The sequence below is a fragment of the Myxine glutinosa genome, chromosome 8, assembly GCF_964187855.1.
Source record: "Myxine glutinosa chromosome 8, kmMyxGlut1.1, whole genome shotgun sequence".
Lineage (NCBI taxonomy): Eukaryota > Metazoa > Chordata > Myxini > Myxiniformes > Myxinidae > Myxine > Myxine glutinosa.
The window spans coordinates 96,959,763-96,979,707 of NC_136268.1; the positions used below are offsets into that span (position 1 = coordinate 96,959,763).

General features: G+C 45.1%; 1 protein-coding gene and 1 long non-coding RNA gene across 9 annotated transcripts in view; one reads left to right on the forward strand and one right to left on the reverse strand.

Annotated features, from left to right (window-relative positions):
• The window catches only part of LOC137432745 (regulator of G-protein signaling protein-like), a 126,037-nt gene extending 121,179 nt beyond the window's left edge, over positions 1-4,858 (reverse strand). For 7 of the 8 annotated variants that reach the window (XR_013624355.1, XR_013624354.1, XM_078783564.1 and 4 more), the window contains exon 1: positions 700-4,858. The gene's annotated coding sequence lies outside the window, so the exon portion shown is untranslated. The remainder of the gene's footprint in view (positions 1-699) is intronic. The other variant, XR_013624353.1, reaches the window with a different exon arrangement.
• Positions 1,210-18,953, forward strand: LOC144893306 (uncharacterized). The gene is made up of 2 exons (XR_013624356.1): positions 1,210-1,340; positions 16,954-18,953. It is a non-coding gene; the product is annotated as an uncharacterized LOC144893306 (long non-coding RNA).
• The last annotated feature ends 992 nt before the right edge of the window (positions 18,954-19,945 follow it).

The following is a 19,945-nucleotide window of genomic DNA, read 5'->3' on the forward strand; positions in this document are numbered from 1 at the left end:
AACGTTATGGACGGATTTGGACGAAACATGTTGGACAGGTTGTGTGTCTGACAAGGACGATTCGATTCGATTTTGGTGAAGATCTGAATATGGAGTCGAATATGATAATTATTTAATTTTTCGTAAGTGATTCTTCACCATTGAGAGATAGGGCCAAAAACGATACATAGCGGGATATCTCAAAACGTTATGGACGGATTTGGACGAAACTTGTTGGACAGGTTGTGTGTCTGACAAGGACGATTCGATTCGATTTTGGTGAAGATCTGAATATGGAGTCGAATATGATAATTATTTAATTTTTCGTAAGTGATTCTTCACCATTGAGAGATAGGGCCAAAAACGATACATAGCGGGATATCTCAAAACGTTATGGACGGATTTGGACGAAACTTGTTGGACAGGTTGTGTGTGTGACAAGGAAGAATCAATTCAATTTTGGTGAAGATCCGGATGCGGATCCAGCTAGTAGAATTTTTTTAAAGTGATTCTTCACCTTGGAGTGATATGGCCAAAAACGAGGGGTAGATCAGGGTATGAAAGACTGGACCTACGGTGATTCCTGTGATTGATTTTGATTAAATGTGATTCTGTATTGTGATTTTCTGGTGTACTTTGATATACAAAACGTAAACTGTTCACCAGGCGGAGGTATGCTCTCGACTGAGTGATGTTGTAGTATTATTATGAAATAATTACAATCTCACAAAATCTTTGTATTTCCTTGGCATTCTCTTCTCTCGATGTGGTCCGCCTGGAGCATAAGGCAGCAACGATGCATCCTCAGCTGCATAAAATGATCAATTTTCATTTTGATTTTTTTTTAACTGTCCTCGTTATTTTGAGCACATGGAGGAAGAAGAAGACGTCTACATACAAACAGACGCAAACTGGCTTTGTATTTTTAGATAGTTTATCGTTTGAATTTGTGATACAGATCGTGATCGATACGTGACCACACCATCATATTCGGCTATCCCATCCCCTATCCTGTCTACCTCGTCTTCCCCGTCTGCGCCTCCCCGTTTTCACATCACCCACGTGGCTGCAGCCCATCGGGTCGCTCATCCCCCGCGTCGTTCGCAGATCCGTCGCGACGAGACTCGTGCAGGATCCCTCCAGGAGAAAGGGCGCGAAAAATAAACGCTCAGGGGTTTACCGGACCCGCCGACCGGGGTCGCGCCGTTCGTGCGTGCGCGTTGAAGCATCATGTCGCCCGTCGTGCTCATCTTCCTGCTGTACGTGCTCATCGTGCACGAGCTCGTGACCGGACTGCTGGAGAGACGGCACCTGGCGAGCAAACCGCACGGGAAAGGTTTGCACGGAATCCGTGTGGCCAGGTAAGGATCGTCCCAATATGACCTCTTCTTCCTCCTCCTTGCCATATTCAAATACGTGCAGCAGCTCTTCTGCGGTATTTTTAGAGCAAAACATAAATACTCGAGCCAATTAATGCTGCTTGTGAATGATGCATCCACCACGGCTGAGCGTACCTTCTAATCAACAATGATTTTGGTTGAAAATACACATTACTGATAGCTTTGGTTAAATGTTCGTTTGGTTCACTGGTCTTGGGATCAGCTGACTATGGTTGTGTCGATGTATTCACCTGCAGGTCGACCGTATCAATTACATCCATACAGTGCATATGCTGCTTTATTCTAATTGGTACCCAATCTGCTCCAGCTGGGGGCTCCATTATAGCGGCCCAGCCCAGGTATGCTATTAGATATTGATAATGTATCATATTTTATGTGGGAACAGCTACCAGGGGGCAGTGAAGGCATCTGGTAGAGATATTTAAGATAATGAATGGGTTAGAGAAAACAAGGGCAGAAGGGTCTTTCAGTAGAATATAGACAGTGGCAGCACCAGGAACCACAGCCTGAGAGTAAAGAACAGGAGTTTGAATGTAAGGCAGGGGTCTTTCACTCAGAGTAGTGAATGAATGGATGGAATGGTCTCACTGGAGAGGTAGTGGCAGCACAAACCGTAGTTTGGTGAAACAGGATTTAAATAGGTAGTTAGAAGCATTGGGGATTGAGGTACTGGAGATATTGGCAGTAATGGAAGGTGGCTTGTGTTAGTTGATGCACACCTGCCTCTAAGCTGTCCAACGTGGGTTTGAATCCCGACACAGCCATAAACTGTCATCCACGTGTTTCACAAACAGGGAGATTCATCGATGTGTGTGCCGTCCCTCGGATAGACGTTAAAAGGCGTCCTGTCTGCTAGCACTATTTGGTGGACGTTATAGATACCATGGTGACCTTCACGAAGAGTAGGCGAGACATCTCCGACACCATGGCCAAATTCCTGACCTAACCTATAGGGAGCTGACCTAACCTATATACGTTATAGATCGTTATAGAATATACGTTATAGAATATATAAATTCCTGACATAACCTATATAGGTTATAGATCCCATGGTGACCTTCACGAAGAGTAGGCGAGACATCTCCGACACCATGGCCAAATTCCAAATTCCTGACCTAACCTATAGGGAGCGCTGCATCAGTGGTACAGCCACGCCCTCAGCTAATGTTGCTACCCCGCAGCCTTTTGCTGCATACTGAACGAAGAATGGGACAGTTAATATGAAGCAAATGTTTGTGCTTATTAGACGAGTATAATATAATTGATGTGCCTATTGTCTCATTTGAATAAATGCTAAAATTCAAACGTTTGAAAAACTTCTTACCGTAATCCGATGTAAAGCTAGTTGTCAAAATGAGTTAGTACTGTCCTGTCCATGGCCGATGAAGACCGGCCTCAGACAAATAGCTGAAACAAGCTTTAACTCCGAGGCGTATTTCAAACCTTGGCGGGATTGTCTTTGGTGCACGTGGGATAGGCCAGAAGCCTTATCTAATCGGGAACACACGGGGTTAATCTGAACCCACAGAACAAAGAAACTAAACAAGACAAGAAATTGAAAGTCAACAAATAATGATTTAATGAAAATAATGGAAGCAATTAAAATGAATGTAAGGGAAAAACTATTGCTTAATTTGAGACGTCTCCACTCAGACTCATATACAAACAAGGGGGAAAGATAAATAAAAATAACTTCCCTTACTGTAGGGCTGACCCTCAGCTCTGGCCCCAAAGAGTGCTGAGGGTGCGTTGGTCGTTGCTGCCGGTTTAGCCGCTGGTGCGGGACGCGCCCCAATAATGGCGCCGAACCCGCACGTCAGAAAACGCCCAGGCGCGACCAGGCAATCAACCAGCCCTTCCTCACTTCCACCGACAAGTGCAGCGCGGCCCCAGCTCCCCCAAAAGACAGTCCAACAACACCTCCCTCCTCCAACGTTGCAAAAACTCCACAATGCGCCGAAGGTTCTCTGCATGAGCGTGCACAAGAGGAGCGACCGTCCGCCACGCAGCCAGGACAAGAGAGAGAGAGAGAGAGAAAAAGAGAAAGAGAAAGAGAAAGAGAGAGAGAGACACATTTCGTTCCTCTTTATTACTGGGAAGTCAGTGTACATGATGAAAAGTCATATGACACATTTCATATAAATAAGGATGGGGGTTACATGAGGGCAAGGACTAGAATTTACAAATGAACTTGGAGGACACCATCAACCAAGCTGCAAAGGGATTCCTTCACGCACCATCGCTGTGAGAAGAGCGTACATTCAATGAATTCAAGGCTCCAGATGTAAACGAGACGTAACTAGACCTTTGAAAATCACTAAAACATCATCATCAGATAAAAGTGGTGCACGAATGGTTTGCATTTTGTGCTTTCTTGATAAATAAATAGCAAGTTTTGCCTCCGCAAACAGATAGTTGGCTAAAATACATTCTTCTTTACACCGGTAAGAAAAATTAAAGCCAAATATAAAAACACAATGTGTGAACACCAAGCCTAGCCCTTCAATCACACGTGATAAAACTGAAAAAAGAGGAGCCAACCTCGTACATTCAATAAAAGCATGAAAAACAGTTTCAGGGACATCACAGAAGGGACACATTTCCGAGTTGTCAGGGCATATGCGGTGAGATAAAACGTTTGAAGATAAAATATAATGTGCCAGTCGCCATTGCAGGTCCCCAGTGCGTTTGACAATGGGTGCCCTATACATGGTGAGCCATTTGATTGTTGCGGCAGCGCCAATTTGGAGCAGAGGTCTCCAGTGTGTTTGAGGTTCTGTCGGTTTACAGGGAACAATAATTCCAACACACATGGAATAAACAGAGGATTTCTCCATTGTATTAAAAGGAATAATACCTTGGAAAGAAATTAAAAGTTTTGGAAAGGGGCATTGTGACAAAGAGGGGTTAGCTTCCACCAGTGGGTCCCATTTTAGCCCGGTTTGTTTAAAAAGGCGTAAAATCAGAGAGAAGATCCTCCCAATGACTCTGATAGAACGAACACCAGTAGCCACAGCAACGTCAGCTGCTGACTTCCATTTATGGAGAAAAGGGTCTCGAAAGTTTTTGACCTTAGTGCAATCAATATCAATGAATTTTTGCATAAAAGATCGGTCACTACAGACCCCTTTAAAAACTGGGTTTAAAAAGACTGGCTCATTTAAAAACATTGGGAGGGAATAATCACATGCATCACGCTGAAATTGAATCGCCTGCCATGCTTCCAGCATGCTCCTGTAGAATAGGGGGACCAAAGTTAAGTCAATGTTCTTGATGTTGATGAGAAAGAGTTGCTGGTCAAAACCAAGTTTCCCGGCTTGCCTACGTAGGCAGTGAGCAAAAGCTTTCCACGGGACATCCGTGTACAAGAGCCGGCATAGTGAGAGGAGGCGAAAAGCCATCACCTTACTGTTGACATCGACCAACCCCTGTCCACCTTCAGCAACGGGCAGGCTTAGCACGCCTGACCGGAGCCAGTGTTTCCCCCCCCCCCCCCCCAAAAAGTCAATGAAAACACTTGAGAGTTTTTTAAGAATAAAAGCTGGGGCTTGTAGTGCCTTAAGCTTATGCCACAGCATTGATGCCGCAAGATTGTTTATTATCAGGGTGCGACCCCGATAAGAGAGCTGATTCAGTAAACCTTTCCATTTTAGAAGCCGCTGCTCAGTTTTAGTTATAAGTGTTTCCCAGTTCTTCGAGACGAAGTCCGGAGTGCCAAGAGAGACCCCGAGATAGTGTATCCCGTCTCGTGCCCACACAAGCTGGCCGGGCAAGGTTGGAGGAGGGGCGTCACTTGGCGGACCCAAGTAGAGAGCATTGCTCTTGAGCCAGTTGATTTTTGCAGAGCTTGCTGAGCTAAACTCCTGGACACAATGAACCAAGGAAGAAACATCTTCATCAGAGCGAACAATTATGCACAGGTCATCTGCGTAGGCAATTGTCTTGACCGGGTTTACTGCTGGAAGGGGGGCGAAACCAAGAAGGCGCGCACGCAATCGAATAAGCAGAGGCTCAACTGAAAGGGAGTACAAAAGACCAGACAAGGGGCACCCTTGGCGAATTCCTCTACAAACAGAGAATGGCTGGCATAAAATATTATTTACTTTTAACAAGCTAAAAGTATTATTTTACAATCATTTAGTGTAAGAGATAAAAAAATTCCCCGATACCAAAGCCACGTAAAACAGAAAAGAGATTTAAATGATCAATTGCATCAAAAGCTTTTTCCTGGTCGAGGAAAACCAAACCAACATTCCTTTGTTCAATGGTACAAATATCGATAATGTTGCGAACGATAAAAATACTATCATGTATAGTCCTTTTGGGAATGCAGTAGGATTGGTCGGGGTGTACAATCTCCCCAATCACCAGCTTGAGGCGGTTTGCAAGAGCTTTGGCAAATATTTTATAGTCAGTACAAAGTAACGAGATTGGACGCCAGTTTTTCAAGTTCTGAAGGTCTCCTTTCTTGGGAATGAGGGCAAATACAGCCCTGCGACAACTGAGGGGTAGCGAGCCAGATCGCAAGCTGTCGTTTAAAAGACCAAGTAGTTCAGGACCCAAAAGGTTCCAGAAGGCCCGGTAGAGTTCCATTGGGATCCCATCTAAGCCTGACGCCTTGCCAGTGGGTAAAGTTTGCAATGCGGAAAAAAGTTCTTCCGAAGTAACTTCCACATCCAACTGTTGGCGTGCCATTTCGGAAAAGGTGGGCAAAGAGGCAACCAGAGAGTCAATCATTCCATGATCAATGTTCTTGGCACGGTACAAGTCAGAGAAATATTCCTTGGCGGAACCTCTGATACATTTTTGATCGTATGTCACTCTCCCTTCTTTTGTCCGAAGCGAGGTTAGTTGCTGGCTTCGTTTGGTTCGGGTTTCCAATCCAAAGAAGAACTTGGAAGAGGTATCGAGAAAACACAAATTTTCCATTCGGAGCCGGACCAAAGCTCCTCTCGCTTGCTTTACACACAATTCAGCAAGAACGGCCTTTTTCTTAGCCAACAAAAGATTAGTCCGTTCAGCATTAGAAGCTGAGAGGTTAGATTGTAAAGTTAGAATCTCCTTGGTAAGCAGGGATTGAAGAGCAACATCATTCTTGGTATGAAAGGACCCGTACTGCTGGCAAAACATTTTTATCTGGACTTTTGCATTGCCCCACCACTGTCCGAGGAGAGGGAAGGAAGCTTTCCGCAGGAGTAAGGTCTCCCAGAAGATTTTAAAAGCATCAATAAAACATTTGTCTTCCAGAAGACTAACATTGAATGTCCAATAGACAGCACCACGATTACAAATCGGGGAGAAAGTGCGAAACACAACCATGTGGTGATCTGAGAAACCACTCGGGACAATAGCAGTATGGGTCACAATATTTAAAAAATCACTATTAATATAAAACCGGTCTAACCTTGCGAGGGACAGACGGCCATTTAAACACCGACACCATGTATACTGGCGTGTGGATGGATTTCGAGTTCTCCAGATGTCAACAAGGGAGAAGGTTGTCAAAGTCCTAGTCAGAGGCACAATACTTGCTGGATGAGGCTCATTCCCATTGCGATCAATGGTAGAGTCCATCGTACAGTTAAAATCCCCTCCTAAACAAACAAATCCATTAAAATCAAAATGTGCAAGGGAGGTTTCTAACTGTGTGAAAAAAGCAATTCTATCCGTGCTGTCACTGGGTGCATAGACGTTCACTATTGTGTGTTTAAAACCATTAAGGGTGAAAGTGAGAGAGTTTAAGTACCCTTTAATTATTTCATTAAAATCAACAATGAGATTACAGAGAGAAGGATGCAGATAGATGGCTACCCCAGCCCGAGGACACTCTAAGCTACTGAACAACCACCTTCCTTTCATTATTCTTTCCCATTCACTCATACAGGAGGAACTACATCTGGTTTCTTGTAAGAGTAAGATATCGATGTGGTTCTGCAAAACAAGCTCCTTAACTTCAACTTTTCGTAAATACGAGCGTCCTCCGTTTATGTTTAAAGTGGCTATAGAAAAAGCCATAGTGTGGAATTTGGGGAAGGGTATCAGTCAATTGGGTCATGATATGCCTGCAGGTGCTTCCTTGCTTTCAGAACCCATTTCCTGAGACGAAACATTTGTGGTTCAGTCAAACCAAACTGCTCGGACTGAAGGAGCAGTCGCTTTGCGGAGATGATAAAACTGTGCAGATCAGGGAAGGAATCCTGAATTTTAACATTTCTCTTACGGAAGGTGTGATGTAAAAACTTTAGGATCTCCTGGGGGGGCACAGTCGGACCACTCTCCGGTTCCTGGGATAAGCCTGGATCATTCCAGACCTCGGTGCTACCACCAGAGGCAAGCGACGACGCGCCATCGGAGTCGTAGTTTAATTGGGGATCTACATTAGTATCGTGCTCCCCCGGTGGAGCAGGTATTTCCATTTCTGCCGGGAGGGGAAAAACTATTTCCGAAACAGAACACACACACTCTGCTTCCATCATGTACGGGGTTGTCTGTGGCGCAGACATCTCAGACACTTCACCCTTAACAGGGAGAGGGACCAAAACAGGTTCATTGCTGACGTCCATGGTTGTGGTATCGGCAACCACAGGGGTAGTCACAGCTACCTCTTGGAACACGACGCTACCTCCTTGTACCTCTTGGGGTACAACACTACCTCCTTGTACCTCTTTGGGCATGACACTACCTCCTTGTACCTCTTGGGGCACAACATCACCTCCTTGTACCTCTTGGGGCACGACACCACCTTCTTGTTCGTGCTCGTGTTTGTCTTGCTCGTTATCAGGAGCGTTATTATTATCCTCCGTAGCTAACACGGCAAATCTGTTTTCCGTTTCCACGGCAGCAAACGGGGCAGCTGCTTCCAAATGGGAGCCATTTAATTTGCCCGACGCCGCCAGTTTTTTCGGAACGCTCACCGTGACATCGTGACCATTGACGTTTGGGCGCTTGTTTCTCCGAGATTGAACGGTGATAAAACCCTCGTCATCCGCTTGAGGTCCCTTTAGTTCTGCACTCGCACCGCGGGGCTGATTATGGGAGGCGTCTGTACACTCCGCTCTAGATGTGCCACTCGTGTCTGGCTTGGGCTCCGCGACTCTAGATGTACCACCGGTGCTTGGTTTGGGTTCCAGGTGTTGAGATTCCCGGTTAGATTCCACACGTTGAGATTCGTCACCGGGAATATTTGGTTTCGGACAAGCGTTCTTTAAATGTCCGTGCTCGCCACAAATAAAGCACGTCATTGCCTCAGTAGCGATGTAAATTTGGTAGCTGCGATCTTTGTGCTTCAAAGTCACAGCAGCACTAAGCGATTGTGCATTGTTCTTTAAAACAATATAAGTGACGCCGGAAAGACATGATGTGTCTAACCGAAGCGCCAGAACGCAAACGTAAGGGGATCATTGAGATCCATGACACGACCGTCCCAAAACGGTTTAAAGCACAGGTAATCTCCTCGCTTTTAAAGAAAGGTGGTAAATTCGAAATAATAATTTTGACGGCAGGTGTGTCCAAAGGACACACAGTAAGAAAAAGATCCGGTGCGACAGACAAGCCGGTTTCGACTGTCTGAGCAACGTATCGCTCTTCGGACAGGAAGAGCACGACACGTTGATTCATTTTCGATGCTGCGAGAATGTTTTCGAGCCCAATTTGTTCTCCGAAACCCATTACAACGTCGTCAACACTAACTCCGTCCGGCGGACAAACTATGACCCCGTTCTTTGGAGTAAGTGCCTCGTACACACTATTGTGCAAACGTACGTTTGCCATAGTGTAAAATTAACAAATGAAGTAAATTGAAAAAACAAAGACAAACCTGCCACAAGCAAAACTAGCAAGTGGAGGAAAAAGGAAAAGTAATAATATGGATGAAGTATTTAGCCAAAAAAAGGCTAAACGTATAAACACGGCAAATGGAAGAGCAGGCCCAAACCAGGGGGTCCTGAACAGGCCTGCTAATCACTTACCATGTGCGCTCTCTTTCTCTCTCCTGTCTCAACAAAGAAAGGAAACACGGGGAAAACTTCACAAACACGTACAAGGACACAAATGGAGTGAAATGGAGGATGGGAAAGACGCCAACACAGCACAGCCAACACAGCACAGCTCCTCACACACAGCAGCCATGATTGCCACACCCATGCACGACGAGACAGAGACAGAGACAGAGACAGAGAGAGAGAGAGAGAGAGAGAGAGAGAGAGAGAGAGAGAGACAGAGGGAGAGACAGAGAGAGAGAGATAGAGACAGAGACAGAGAGAGAGAGAGAGAGAGAGAGAGAGAGAGAGAGAGAGACTTTGACTTTTTAGTCCTTTTATTACAAAAATATAAAAGTAACAATATACACGTTTTGCAATGAAATCAATAATGCCAACAAAAAGAAAAAAGAAAAAGAAGAAGCACCCAATGATCATCAAATAAGAAACAATCAGTATCTCACAACAGTATTCTAAATTCGTTTTCTTTAACCTCACAAAACCCACCAACACACCAAGTATCAACAAAGCTTTGAAAATTTCCGGCCTAGTTGGAAAGGGTAAATTCCAGTTTCAATCTTGCTGAGACTAATGCATTCAAACACAACATGATATTGCAGTGCTCTATCGGTTTGCCAGATAGTTTGTCTTTTCTTGTCAAATAAACAGCAAGTTTCGCAGTTGCTATTAGGAAACTAAACAGTTTAGATGCAGGATTCTGTTTAGGGGCAAAACCAAAGACGAAATTTCTCAAAGAAAAAGTAACATGCATTTCATGTGCAATGTAATTCAACCAATGAAACAAAGGAAATAATCGGATACAGTCTATGAATGCATGAAACAAGTCCTCATTGACTGTACAGAAGGGACAACAAACAGATACAGGAGAAAAATGTCTAATAAACGTGTTGGAGGGAACAATCCAGTGGGCCAAACGCCACTGGAGATCACCTGTTCTTTTGGATGTGGGCTCACTATACATGGCTTCCCAGATAGGTTCGGAGGGGGGTCCTCCGGGTAACAATCCTTTCCATCGGGTAACTCCATTTAACGAAGGGTTCCCATTTAACAGCTTGAGGCACATCTTGTAGATGCCCTTGCTGTCCATTGTCTGGAAAAGCTTTGACCCATCGCTAACAGGGGGCAAATCGTTTTGAATGGGTTCAACAATCAATTTAGGCACTGTCGGCTCATTTAGATCTTCTTCTGTACCTCGAGTCCAAGTTAGGCCAAGTTGCCGTCCCAACTGAATCATTTTCCTCAAAATTTTTGCAATCATCCTATGGGACCAAATCCCTGTCAGGTCGGCGATTTCACTTACGGATTTCCAACCATACCCTGAGTCATGTCGGAGATGCCGCACCTTCACGATACCAGCTGCTATAAAGTGTTGGCAAAAATCTCGACTCTTTGGAATGTCGGGAAAGAGAGGGTTATAGAACAAAGGCTCGTGTGCCAGCATTTTCGTTACATATGTGTCCGCCTGACGACTCACAGAAAGGCTCTGCCAGGCATTTAAGAGGCTTTGGTAAAAAGCAGGGAGAACCGATATGTCGACATGTTGGAGGTTCATTTGAAAAAGTTCAAACCCGTACCCGAGCCTACCCGCTCGCTGCAGTACAAGGCGTGCAGGGAGCCGGCCTGGCAGATGTTCCATGTAGAGGAGACGTTGAATGGACCGCAGCCGGAAGGCCATTAGGCGGGCTTTGATGTCGACGAGGTTGTGGCCACCCTCAGCCGAGGGGCGACATATCACATCGGGTCGTAGCCAGTGGTAGCCTCCCCAGAAGAAGTCCACCAGTTTGCCCTGGAGTGCTTTGAGTAGGGCCTCCGGCGGTTGCAGGCAGATGAACCTATGCCACAACATTGTGGCAACTAAGTTGTTGATCACTAGCACACGGCCCTTGAAGGACAAATGAGGTAAAACCCTTTTCCATCGGTTCAATCTTTCTCCCACTTGCTCAATTACCCCGTCCCAATTTCTCTGAGCATACTGTGGGGAACCAAGGAATATGCCCAAGTACTTAATTCCCTCACTTCCCCACAGCAACCCTGCGGGGAGGGATGGGGGCGGCTGTGGTACAGGCTGAAGAAGGTTGCGATAAAAGGAGGGTATCCATAACGTCTTGCTCTTGTTCCAATTGATTTTTAAAGAGGAGGCAGCGTGAAACTTTGACAGGCACTCAACAACGATATCAATATCATCCTTATCTTTTACAAAGATGCAGACGTCATCCGCATAAGCACATAGGGTTAGCGGTGCACTCATGGGAGAGAGTGCTATTCCAGAAATCTTCTTTCTCAGTAGATTGAGAAGAGGCTCTAATGAAAGAGCAAACAATAAACCAGAGACTGGGCACCCTTGCCGAACCCCTCTCCGAACCTTGATGGGGGGAGCCAGCACATTATTAATCTTAATTAAACTAAATACATCCGTGTATAGCAAGGAAATGTAGGAACGAAAGTTTGCTCCGAGGCCGCATGCCTGTAACACATGATGCATAAACTTATGGTCGATACTGTCAAATGCCTTTTCAAGATCAAGCGACATCATTCCAAAGTCTTCCTTAACACGGTTACCATCAATGAGATCTCTGATTAAAGAAATATTATCATGGATGGATCTTCCAGGAACACAGTAACTCTGTTCTGGCAGTACTAGATCACCAATAACCTTTTTTAGTCGATTAGCTAGTACTTTTGAAAAAAGCTTGTAGTCCGTGCACAGCAGGGAGATCGGTCGCCAGTTCACCAAAAGTCGGGGATCTTCAGTTTTCGGGAGCAAGCACACTACGGCTCTTCTTAGACTCAGCGGCATTATACCAGTCTGTATAGAAGTGTCCAAAACATTCAGCAACTCAGGGCCTAAAAGGTCCCAAAATGTCAGAAAGAATTCGGGAGGTAGACCGTCAATACCCGGAGCTTTCCCTGAATCCATGGCAGCAAGAGCACAGGTTAGCTCAAGGAGGGTGATTGGTAGGTCAAGCTCCAACCGTTGAGCCTCAGTTAGGGAGGGGAGGTGAGAGGTTAAATCCATCATTGTATCATTACAAACAGTCTGCTCCTCAAAAAGTTTTGTAAAGAATTCAATAATGTTTATTCTAACATCATCCTCGTTGACAACAACGTTGCCTCTTGAGTCCAAAACAGAAGAGATTAGCCGTGATGGCTTGCTTAAGGATTCTAAATGAAAGAAAGACTTGTTTGGGGTGTCTGATAACTTTACATTCTGTATTCTAAGTCTAATTAATGTTCCGGCTGCTTTCTCTTGAACCAACTCCCTTAAAAGAGCTGTCTTTACAAGCAATAACCGGTAATTGGCATCATTGTTTTCATGAGCCAATTTACTCTCCAATTGTAGGATATCCAATTCCAACCGGGCCATTGTAATGTGCTTGTCGTTTGTGCTGTGTGATTGGAAACATTGACAAAAAACCCGAATTTGAGATTTCATGTTATCCCACCATATGCTGGATGAAGAAAAGGAAGATTTCTTTGCTACTAGACTTGCCCAGAAAACACGAAAGGCTTCTTTAAACATACCATCTTCTAGAAGTCTAACATTAAACTTCCAATAAGCGCTCCTATTTGCGGGTTGAGGAAAGGAAAGGTTTAGGGTTACCATATGATGGTCTGAAAACACGGAAGGAAAAAGATTTGAAGAAACCGCAGTATTTTTAAAGGGTACGTTGATGTACCATCTGTCAAGCCTTGCCAAGGATACTCGACTGTTGGCGCATCGACACCAGGTGTACTGGGATGTGTTTGGGTGGTGCAACCGCCAAACATCAACGAAGCCCATTGTGCTAAAAAAATTGGATAAGTGTACATGGGACTCAGGATGGGGTTCGACAGAGTTTCTGTCAACCGATGGGTCGAAGGTGCAATTGAAATCACCTCCGACACACACACAATGATCAAAATCAACCGATCTTAAGTGATTTATCATTGAGGTGAAGAAGGACTTACGCTCTACGCTATCACTTGGCGCATACACATTAAAAATGGTGTAATGGAAGTTATGGCTTACTAGTTTGAGAGAACTAAGCCGACCATTTATTACCTCCTGAAAATGGCATGACTCACACACGAGGCCTGGCTTCAGCAAGAAGCCGATTCCAGCAGATGAAGCTGATAAATTGCTGAAATAGCATTGGCTCTTAAAAAGTTGATGCCAGTTATGTTCCACATTTGGTGTGATGTGAGTTTCTTGAAGTAAGATCACATCCACCTTTTTCCGTTGAAATATGTTTTTTACTTGAACCTGGCGGAGGTGGCTAGCACCACCACCGTTAATATTTAAAGTTGCAAGTTTTATAGTTTTCATCCTGTATTGATGAAATCAGCCTGTGGCTGGGAACACTCTACACCTGCACGTGTGATGAATTTTCTTAACCTGTGGTATTGTGACTTATTCAGGTCAAATTGTTCAGGCGTTTTAATTATGGATTTTGCAGTGTGGATGAATGCAACCAAATCGGCAAAATAGTCTTTAATGACTATGTTACGCTGTCTGTACGTTTCGGCTAGAAACGACACGATGTGTTGGGGGGGTATTTGTGACTGAGATGCTGATGACTGTGACAGCTCAGTCACTTCCACCTCGTCCTCAGACTCTGACAGGTCTGATAATGTCCCGCCTGGATCTTGGGCCTTACTTGCAGCTCTCATGAGCTCCTCTGGATGCATCTCCTGAGATTTCGTTGGGTACTCTGGTACACACTCACGAGCAGACTGGTGCTTACTTTCTTTATGTATGCTTTGGCAAATGGCTGCAGATCTCTGCGTAGCCGGGGTTACGATTTCTGTTTGTAAGACAGAGCAATTTGTTTGGTCACCAGTCCGCTCAGCTACTGGAGGGGGAACCGGTAGGGCTTCGCGTTCAGGCTCAAAAATGGCCGCATTGTTCGGATCAATGTAGGCTTTATTCTCAGAGCCTGGGAAATCAGTAACATCCTCTTTTCCACTTTGGCGTTCGATATTTTCGTTTGCTGTAAACGTTTTGCCCTCTTTTGCAGAGACAGTGTCTCTGCCCAAGACAGCCTTCTTTATCGCACCATCGGGGCTATTTGTTAGTGGTGCTTTCCGTTTTTTGGTCAGTATGACAAGTTCTTCATTCATGGGTTCGCCAGCAGTACTAGCATCACCAAGTGCCATCTCACTGGGTTTGGGTAGCACCGGCGTCGGGAAGCACGGTCGGGGCGTCGGGAAGCACAGTCGTGGCGTCGGGAAGCACAGTCGGGGCTTCGGGAAGCACGGTTGGGGCTTCGGGTAGCACGGTTGGGGCTTCAGGTAGCACGGTTGGGGCTTCGGGAAGCGTAGTCGGAACCTCGGGAAGCACAGTTGGGACATCAGGAAGCACAGTCGGGGCGTCGGGAAGCAAGGTCGGGGCTTCAGGTAGCACGGTTTGAGCGTCGGGGAGCACGGTTTGAGCGTCGGGGAGCACGGTCAAGGCGTGAGGAAGCACGGTCGAGGCGTGAGGAAGCACGGTCGAGGCGTGAGGAAGCACGGTCGAGGCGTGAGGAAGCACGGTCGAGGCATGAGGAAGCACGGTCGGGGCGTTTTCTTTTTTACAGCCCACATTGGTGTGTCCCAATTTGCCGCACTTCGTACAAGATGCTTTGGGACAAAACCTTTTAACGTGTCCGAAGGCTCCACAAAGGAAGCACGTTAAGGTGCCTGACGAAGCGTACATTTGATATTGACGATCATTTACCGAAATTTTAAACGAGATGTTTAGTCCTGTATCGTCGCCGCGATCAGGAAGCACCATGAATACTTGTCTCCGGAAACTCATAACATGTTTCATTCGTTCATCCCGACATCCCAGGGGAATCATCGAGATTCGGGAAACAACAGTTCCATACCGGGTCAGAACAGCCATTAACTTATCATCTGTGATAAACGGAGCGACATTTGAAATAATAACTTTAATCGCCGGTGTGTCCATCGGGGAAACCATGACGAACTGCCCACCTTTCAATGACAGACCGGTACTAACAACATCATGCACGAACTTCTCGTCCGACACGAAAACAACAAACTTTTGGTTCATCCGCGACGCGGCGCGGACATTTCCATCGCCGATAACATTCCCTACAGCTAGGATAATGTCCTCGGTAGGAACACCTTCGGGAGGGACACACACGAAAGCATGCTTCCTTGTTAGGGTTTCAAACCCTTCCTGCCGTGCACGAACACTCGCCATAACGGCGATGTCTCACCTTTCCACCTTGACCAGGCGGAAAGGACACAAAATAAATAAAGTCGAAATGAAATAATGAATAATAAAGTTCTCACGACGCGAGTAAGGTAAACAGCACCGACGGAGCAGGTAAACTGAACCGAACGGGTCTGCTCTCACCTTTGGGCTCTTCTCTCACTCTCTCTGTCTCAAGGGAGGGAAAGGGGCACAGGTGGTAAAGAAGGACACGACAAAGGCGCGATGGGAAAGGAAGGAATGGGGGGGGGGGGGGACAACACAACACAAGCACGGAGCTACAGCACACGAACACCAGTGCACGCCATCTTGCCACGCCCAACACACGAACGGCCAGCAGGGGGCGAGAGAGAGAGAGAGAGAGAGATATATATATATATATATATATATATATATATATATATATATATATATAGATATAGATATATAGATGGTGTCTTTTTCCCTTCAGCTCTCGAATGTTCGACTGCTGACGTCACACTCTGTCCAATCACAAAGCGCTACTCAATCGTCCCATCGTGCCTCCACCAATCACGAAGGCCGGGATGTGGCCTCCTCGTTACGAGTCGTCGGGGGACGGAGTCTAATCTCTGTTCGGGAATGTTCGGATGACATCGGGGTTTACTTGCCGATTGGAAAATGTGCTAGGTCTGTCGGATCTGGCGGCGTGGTGAGCGAATGAGTCCATTGCCTGGCCAACTGAGTTTTATAAGAACATTTAGGAAACCCTGGTGTTGGGCTAGTGGCTAGGGTGCCGGCTTAGGATCCTAGGATCCTGGGTTCGAATCCCAGTCGATCGCTGAATTAACGCCAGGGGGGTTGACTCAGCCTGTCATCCTTCCGAGGTCGGCTAATTGAGTACCAGTTCACTGGTAATTCCCTGTTTGTCGTTAAAGGCGGCAAAAAGGGTTGGCGTCAGGAAGGGCATCCGGCCATAAAACATTGCTTCAAAAAGGGGACCAAAAAACAACAACAACCACGGTTCCCGAAAAAGGCCAACCCCCGCTTTGCGGGGAAAAATGGCCTCTAAAGGTGGTTATTTATTTTTATTATTTGGGAAAAATCACAGAGAGGCAAGCATGTACAGGCGAATTTAACTTTACAGACCCTACCAAGATAGCACACCTCCACTCCTCCATGTGGAGACGCCCAAACACTTAACCGGACATTCGACCCTACTTAGATACATCGAGATGGCTTCTTCTTCTTCGCGACACTCAGTCCATACTAAAATCTACACATTCCTGACTTTCCGAAGGTATTTCATGCCTACCCCCCACAAAGTTTGAAAAACTTCCTACTGTAATCTGATGTAAAGCTAGTTGTCAAAATGAGTTAGTACTTTCTTAATGTGCAATGTATTTAAATGGCTTTACAGGAGACCCGTTGGCACTTCTATGCCTATCCAAGGATGGAGACTGGCTGATGTCGGCAAAACTGGAGAACGATCCAATCGAGACTACAAGAAAAGCAGCTGCCGATTTGTCCGAAAGGTTTAACAAGAGAACCATTCTCTGTCGCAACATGTGTCCGTGATGGAAATGTTCGAAGTCTGTACCTGAGATATGTTCACAAGATGTTTGTGATTTTTTTTCTTTGTTTATAGAAATGGTTTAATTGTGACACTTATTGAAGCATTAATGAGATAGTAATATGATGTTTACATGATTATTGATTGCATTATGTTAAACTCCAAGAGAGAGTCTGTCTGTTACTTGTGTAAAATATAGAAAATTATTTGGTGAAATTTTCCTATTGGCCCGAAACAGACCATTGAATTTTTCGTCAAGGCTTGCTTATGTTAATTTCAAGAGGAGAGGTCACCTAATCTCAGTGTTGCATTTTGGAAAGGAGAAACCGAAGTGATTATTATCAGCCAAGAGCTACAACAACTGCATTTGCTAATACTCAAAACCGCCCTTTGTGGGAAGTGGCTTTGAACGGTCACCCAAACAGGATGCTACACCAGATCTAGATGTTATTAATGAAGGATACAAACCTTTTATTATGGAGGGTTTGTGTCAGCCAGAGGCACACCGCCTATCAGCAACCTGTTGAAATATTGAGAAACACGGGGGCATCCCAGTCCTTGATGTTAGAGGGCATCTTACCAATATCCGAGAAAACGACGACGGATTCCAGTGTACAGTTACAAGGTGTTAGTGGCTTTGGTAATGCACCTCTTCAGGTGGTTCAACTAAAGTTTGAGTTGGTGTCAGATCCTGTTACTGTAGGCTTACAGTCTACGCTTCCCTTAGAAGGAGTTTCTTTTACTCATATTATCGGAAATTACTTAGCAGGTGGTTGAGTCTCGGTTAACCTGCAGTAAGTAGGTTAGTTTAAGAACTGAGTGCTAAGTGTAACACAGAGCAGCTGGAGTAGGAGATTATTTATGTTTTCCCATCGGGTGTAGTGACCCGCTCCATGTCCAGGAAGTACTCTGAATAGAGTACAGTGAAAAAGGATTTGGATTCAGAACCTATGTACACTTTAGAGGATACCTTTATGGGCCAGGTCAGTGATGACTTTGACGCCTGTGAAACTAATGTTGGCCAAAGCACGGATAGAGCAGGGGGTACAAGACCAGAAAAGAGGTGGTAGAAGACAGCGAGCCCACCGACCTGTCTGCAATAGCAAAGTGATAGGCCAATAGACTCATCTTCATTGCAGGAGATTTCAATAATCTTAAAAGCCTTGGTTTCCACAGCATCAAGATGTGAGCCAGGGGAACCAGCCCAGAGGAAGAGCAAAACTCTGAAACTGCAGATAAAGGCCGTTTAGGTGGATCAGAGTTCAGGTGTGCCGAGGAAGGACTTTGTACGACGGAGGATGCACAGTTGGCGGCTGGCTTTGGAGGCCAACTTTGAAATGTGGTTTGTAAAAAAAATACCATGGCTGATAGCGAGACCCAGAAGTTTAAATGACTGAACCTCCCCAAGAGGATTATTTATCCTTGTTGGTCTACCTTAGGGCATACAGTCTGATCAGGGATCAAATTTCATGTCAAAACCCTTCCAACAGGTTGTGCACCAGGTGGGAGTGAAACAGGTTAAGTCAAGTGTTTACCATCCATAGTCAATAGTGAGGTACCTCAGTAACAAAAATGCCAAGGATTGTTACACGGTGGACAAAAGCGCCATTTTTCACCAAAGCTTTGCCCATGTGTTACAATCAAAAAGAGGGTAAGCTGCAAAAAATCGGATGACAGGAAGTGTACTTTATGACGTCACAATCTACTACCGAGCTCGTAGAGCAAGTAAATATAGAAAATAAGGTTGTGAAGCATTGTGATGAGATTCCAAGTCATTAATTTGACATTTTGAGGGTCAGGGAATTGAGGAGTGATGTAATAAATGACATTTAAGCAACCATAAGCTGATTTGCTGTTGTAGTGACGTCACTATATTCTAATTTTGTCGAAAAAAAACAAAGAATCTTCAATGTTGATGACACTCAGACAATGGCTCAGTCATACCTCCACAATTTAAAGAAAAGATGCAAGAAAGGGGCCACTCCCAAAAAACAGTCTCCAGAGCGAGAGCCTCCACTTCCTGTCTACATTGGTTTGAATATTCACACACTGACGAGGAACGGAACACTTGTTGACCAACTGGCTAAACTGGGGTTGAGCATCTCCTACAGCCGGGTCCTGCAGCTGGAGAATAAATTGTCATCTGCAATGTGTGACCAGTTCACTGCTGATCAAATTGTGTGCCCATCTATTCTCAGGAAAGGTCTCTTCACTGTCCGTGCACTGGATAACATTGACCATAATCCCTCGTCCACGACAGCCAAAGGATCTTTTCATGGAAGTGGTCTACCCTGCACAGAACTTTGCAGTTGCAACTGTCAGAAATAATTTGCTCGCAGCTGCAGCTCATCACGGACACTAAGCTATCAATCTTATTCCACATCTGGGCAAATGTCAACTTTGAACAATGAATTACTTGCCTTGAGTATAAATAGGGTGTTGAAAATCAATCCTAATTGCAGAATCAATGAGGCTGGTAATACTTCGTGATATTCTCTCACAAATGCATGAGTAACAATTACAACAATGATATGGCATAAAACAGGTGTGTGTGTGTGTGAGGGGGGGTTAGGGGCTGGGGCTGTCACTGTGTTTTTGTGAGGTAATAATGACATGACATCGTTATTTTTTTACATCTCGATGGAATCATTGATCACGACAGGGGAGAGGAGCAGACTATGATGTTGAAGTATATACATATTTAATTCAATATGTTTAATTTTGAACCATCAATCCTTTAATTCAACTAGCAGATGGCATAATGATGACGTCATAAAACGTAATAGCTCAGTCTAAATAAAAAAGTGCGGCTGCGTTAAATTCTGTGACACAACAAGCA